Below are 5,833 nucleotides of genomic sequence, written 5' to 3'. Positions count from 1 at the left end.
GAGTTTAAAACTAGAAGAGAATGAGATACAGAGAACGAGCATGTTTGACTTCAGCCTCCTTCTCTGCTACGTGGGCATCATAGGACAGTCCAAATTTCCTTCCTGTCATTCTGAAAGCCAAAAAGCTCAGAAAACACAAAGCCTTTCCTTTTCTTCCCAAATGTTTGGCACTAAAACCCATTTAGTGGTGAGGTCTGACCAGAATTCATGTGAAACAACTTATAACTTTTATTTGTCTCATCAAATGGGAAAATACAACTGTGTTTGATTAAGGGGTGCTACCGCAGACCTACTGGGGGGGGGTGTGATGGGCTGGTCGACACCCCCATTGTTTCCTTGACAAACTCCTGGGGGGAAAGACCTCATTTTGAAACACATCAGTCCCCAAGCATTTTACGACAAAGGACTGATGACCTTCAATCCAAGAGATTATTTTGGAAATCAAATGAGAGAACACGTGTAAAGCACTTAGCATGGGATTTGGCACCTAGCAAGCAAACCTCTCCCCAGCCCCTACTCCCGAAGGACACTGCGGCCAGGGGGTGCCTGAGACAGAAAAGACAGCTGGGCATTCTTTCGAAGAGGGGCTTCTTCCCTGATGGAGCAAAAGCGACTTCCCGTAACCCCAGAAGAAGCTCCAGGATGTGCCCCATGCACCGCCACTAGATTTCTCCCAGTGAATCAAAGTATTCACCCCCAATACCTCCCAGTTTTTCCATTAAAATATGAGTTAGTTTTCAGGGAGAACGTTGTACTACACAGAGCTCTCTCCCCAGCTGCTTTAAGTTGCAATACTCCCTGTTGATTACGAAGCCGAAAAATACATTCACATCTGTCCTTGATCTGGTGAGTCAAGAACATAAAAACTCAGCTACACAAAGGCATTCTTCCACGCCCCTTCCAGAGGGGCATTTCCATCAACCGCGCAGGAGAGTAAGAGCTGCTTTACATATGTTTTTGATGCTGAAACTATAACATTTGACTTCTTTTTCCTGCTCCAAAGTGTTAACCAAATAAATAAGAATTAGATGGTGTTTGTGTAAACTTAAGATACGTGACCTAAGATTCTTGTTTCCCTTCTGACTTCAGCATAAGACTTAGCTACTTAATCCTTACACTTTAAAGCACATGTTCTCTTTATGTGCTTTAACAAATCCGTTTCTGCAGTGAATAACTTCTTTCTTGGCAAATACAGAAGCCAGGAGGTTGTTTTGTATTTCCACTGAGGTGGGATGAATACCACGGGAAAGCCGGTGGCTACCTAGGGGTTGGTTCACTGTGCTCCCTTATCTGGTCAAGGTGGGTTCTTCTCTGTCCTCTTCACCTAGATTGCCTGACTTTCAGCCATCAGCCATGGGGAGGAATGGGTGGAAGGTGACCAGTTGTCTCCGCTTGCCTGAGACTGAAGGGCACAACATAGGAGGACCAAATGGTGAGCCTGGCATGGGGGAAAGAATAGGGTGTCTCAAAGTAACCTATCCCAGCTACTGAGTGAGAATGCATGGACATTTGTCTGGGGCCACTACTAATTCTGATGAGGTGCGCTTACCATATAGGCACACAACCAAGGGGAGGGCGGAGAAGGAAGCTACCTAGTGTGAGTGTGTTGGTGGGGAGTCATCCTGGATTGTAGAGAAATGGGAGGCCCAGCCTCCCCTGACAGGTACCAGCCACCAAGGACCATGCCATGGGACACATCTCTGGAGAGCTTGGTGAAGACCCAGCTCAAGAAGGAGATGCCCACAGACATGCCTCTCCCACAAGGCCGGGATGGAAGAGAAGATCCCTTCCACAAACAAACAACTACAACTGGGAACATGTAGGCTGTCCCAGGGAAGAGGGCTGAAGAAGGGGGTGAAGAAAAATCCAGAATCAATTGAGATCACATTCTGAAAAGACCAAATGTTTATCCCAAAGAGTTCATCTTAGATTGTTTTAAATGGGAAGTGACTGAGACATGAGCAATGTCAAGTACAAGTTTTATATTGCTCTATGGTGAGGGTGCAAGGTCACACTGGCGTTCATTACAGGGGGAAAGTAACGTTCTGAGGATACATTTGAGCCTTAGAGTGTAAGTGTGGACACAAATCCCCCAGTGGCTTTATGATTATGACGGTTTTTTAGGATACAGTCCAATTCAGTCCCACAAGACCCTGGATGACATGTCCCTACGCTGTCCCTTCTGCAATCTCATTTGGTGCCATTGCCTCTCCTCCCACTTCATGCACCACACACTGCCCTGCTTTCCAGTCCCCATTCTCAGATTTCCTCCTGCCTCAGGGCCTTTGCACATCTCTTAGTCCTTCCTCTTGAAAAATTCATTTACTTCTCCTGAATCAGTCTTTATTTTCCCCTCGTCTTCCCACATTGGATATTCTTTCTTTGGGGATGCAATTCATGATACCTGAGATTATAATGGTCATGAGTCTTTGTTGTTATATGGATTCAATGGTAATTAGTTATTTGTGATTGTCTTTTTACTTTGACCCAACTACCGGACTGTAGATTCCATGAAGGCAGAAACTAAGTCTGTTTTTATTAGTGTTTCATTCTTAACAAGTGGGCAATGCTGGGCACATCTTATATCTGTGGGAGGAAGGAAGGTACAAGAAGGAAGGAAAGCAAAAAGTGGAAAAGAAAGCTGAAGAAGGAAGGATGCGTCCAAATAATTGACTAGCACTCTTCATGGTGCAGTTTTTGTCGTGTAGACCCAGATTATTTTGCCAAGAGTTTCTGTTCATCTTAAGGATTGTGATCTCCTTAGGACCAAGGACCTTGACTTATTCTGTATTTTGTCTCTACCAACTCTCTAGTACATAAAACTATATAAAATATTTATTTATTTTAAAAGATTGTATTTGTTTGTTTGTTTGTTTAGAGAGCAAGAGGAGGGGCAGAGGGGGAGGGAGAGAGACTCTGGAGCAGACTCTACAATGAATGCAGAGCCTGATGCAGGGCTCAATCCCAAGTCCGCAAGATCCTGACCTGAGCCAAAATTGAGACTCAGAGGCTTAACTGACTGAACCACCCAGATGTCCAAAATATTTATTTTTTTAATGAAATAGTTGCTTTTGGGGCTGACAAAGTGTTGCCTGGCAAACAGCAGAGCTCAACCAAATAATTAAGAGATTGTTCTTTGGCTGCTGTCATGGCCTACAGCTGTTCCAAATTAACTAGATCCTCTAACATGTTTACTCTATCAATCTGATGGCCACCTATTTCCAAACAAGGTCAATTCAGCCTCGACCTAATCAATGCTCTCCAAGTCCCAAATGCACATATTTAATTTAAAGAGAGAAGCTTCAAAAAGGTAAGTTCTGAGCTGCCTAGGAGAGGATTGCCCTTGTCTACTATGGAGTTAGAAACAAATACCAAAAGTAACAGAGCAATGGCTACCACTTCTGAGTGTGACCCCAGAAGCTTAAGGGAAGGGACAGGCAATGTCTAGGAAACTACTCGTAAAAAGGACTTGGCCCAATCGCCCTTGGCTTTTTTTTTTTTTTTTTAAGATTTTATTCATTTATTTGAGAGAAAGATCACAAGTAGGCAGAGAAGCAGGCAGAGAGAGAGAGGAGGAAGCAGGCTCCCTGCTGAGCAGAGAGCCCGATGCGGGGCTCGATCCCAGGACCCTGAGATCATGACCTGAGCCGAAGGCAGAGGCTTAACCCACTGAGCCACCCAGGCACCCCCGCCCTTGGCTTTTTAAAGAATTCTGTCCTCCGTGACCTCACTTGGGAGTAGGAATCTTGACCTTGAGCAACTGTCATTTTGTACCTTTATTTCACGCACCACAATCTTGTCCCCTACCAGACTGTAAACTCCCTGAGGTCAGAAGCCATGTTTTAATCCTTTCTGCATCCCCATTACCTAGCCCAGTGTGGGAATTACAAGATACTTACAAGACTGACATCAGTGAAAATGGCAGAGTAAGGAACTTGAATAGCTCATTCCTCCACGAAAGCTATGAGTACTTGGCAAAAAACTCAGAATCAACCCTTTTGGAATTCTGGAAACCAAACAAAAGTATACAGCAAAAAGGGGGAAACTTAGTAAAGATTTTGAAAAAAAAAAAAAAAAAAAAATCCCAACCCCCAAAAGACAAAAACAAACCTAACAACTTTATCTCAGTAAAAGACCTTTGCGGCATTTTTAACTTATCCTGGTCCTAGTCCCCACTCTCTAGCTCAGCAGTGGTCTTGAAGACAATGTTCCACAATCCCTATATAGGCACTGGTAACTTGAGGGAGAAAAATAGATCTTTTTCTCAGGGAATTGTGGTTGGTTGTTTTGACCTGTCTGGTGGCTCCCTGGAGCAGTTCAAAGAGCTCACCTTTACCTTGCCTGACTCAGAACTCACCCAGTGCTGGGATGGCTATCCATGGGCCACTTGTCAAAAACACTTAAAGGCCAGGGTACTAGTTCCTGCTGCCTGGGCAGTGGATAACAGTTGGTGCGAATAATAGACTAACCAAAAAATTTGGAAGGAAAGGCTGGGAAATGAAATGCTTTGGAAAATAAGGGCTCTGAAAAGCTCTGACATTTTCTTGGGAATCATGACGGCCACATGCATGCCCAGGGTTGTTTGCCTACTCAGGAAAGAACTGAGCAGTCCCTAAACCCTCCCTTCTGCCTGACATTCAGAGGCTGCACAAGAATGAAGTAAAGGGTCAAGTGAAGTTGTCAACTGCTCAGCTGAGTATTTAGGACAAGTCCTGGTACGCACACGAAGCTCATCTGCAAAGACTGGGAGTTTTGTGGTTGTCATTGTTCCAGACATTTAAAGAAACCATTGTCCAATATCTACCCGGTAACCAGACAAATGAAACAGAGTCTTAAGTGGCCAAAAATGACAAGGAGTCCAGGCTTTATGAAGTTAGTTTAGTGAAATCATTCAACAAGCCAATAGCTAGAATATCCAGCATCGATACACCCCAGGAAGGATGAATTTCCACAGATGTTACATCAATACTTAGTGTCCAGTTTTCAACAAGAATAAGAACAAGATCAACAACAACAAAACTGTGAAGTATGCAAAGAGACAAAAGGGTATGGCCCATGCAGAGAAGGAAAGTAAGCAACAGAAACTGTTCCTGAAATTACCTAGATGTTGGACATACTAGACCAAGACTTCCTGCAACGATTTTGAATATGCTCCAAGAAATAAAGGAAACCATGGACATAAAACTAAAGGAAACCATGAAAATGATGTATACAACAGCTATAAACATATACACACTTGACAGCAGAATTCCCCAAACTGTATGAAGCAAAAACTGGCACAATCAAAGGGAAAATAGTTCCACAATAATAATTGGGTACTTCAATAGCTTGATTTAAATAATAGAGAAATTAGATAGAAGAACAGAAAGGAAATAGAACGCAAACAACACCGTAAACTGTAGACTAAACAGGTAGCTGTAGAATTCGCCATCCAATAAGAGCAGAACACCCGCGCTTCTCAAGTGCACATGGAGTGTTCTCCGGGATAGGCTCTATGTTAAACCACAGAACAAGTGTCAGAAAGTTTAAGAAGTTTGAAGTCATACTTTCCTCAGCCACAATGAACAGAATTGGAAATCAATACCAGAGGGAAATCTGGAAAATCCACAAATATGTGGAAATTAAACAATACACTCTTAAATAGCCAATGGGTCAACAAAGAACAACTTCTGGGAACTGGGAATTAGAAAATACTTAGAGATGAATGAAAATTTAAGTACGACATACTGAAATTCATGAAAGGCAGCAAACGCAATGCTCAGGGAGAAATTTGCAGTTGTAAATACTTGTGTATAAAAAGAAGAAAGATTTCAAATCAATGATAGAAACTTTC

The sequence above is a fragment of the Enhydra lutris genome, unplaced genomic scaffold (assembly GCF_002288905.1).
Source record: "Enhydra lutris kenyoni isolate GAN:26980312 unplaced genomic scaffold, ASM228890v2 scaffoldscaffold12, whole genome shotgun sequence".
Classification (NCBI taxonomy): domain Eukaryota; kingdom Metazoa; phylum Chordata; class Mammalia; order Carnivora; family Mustelidae; genus Enhydra; species Enhydra lutris.
This window is presented reverse-complemented; position numbering follows the sequence as displayed.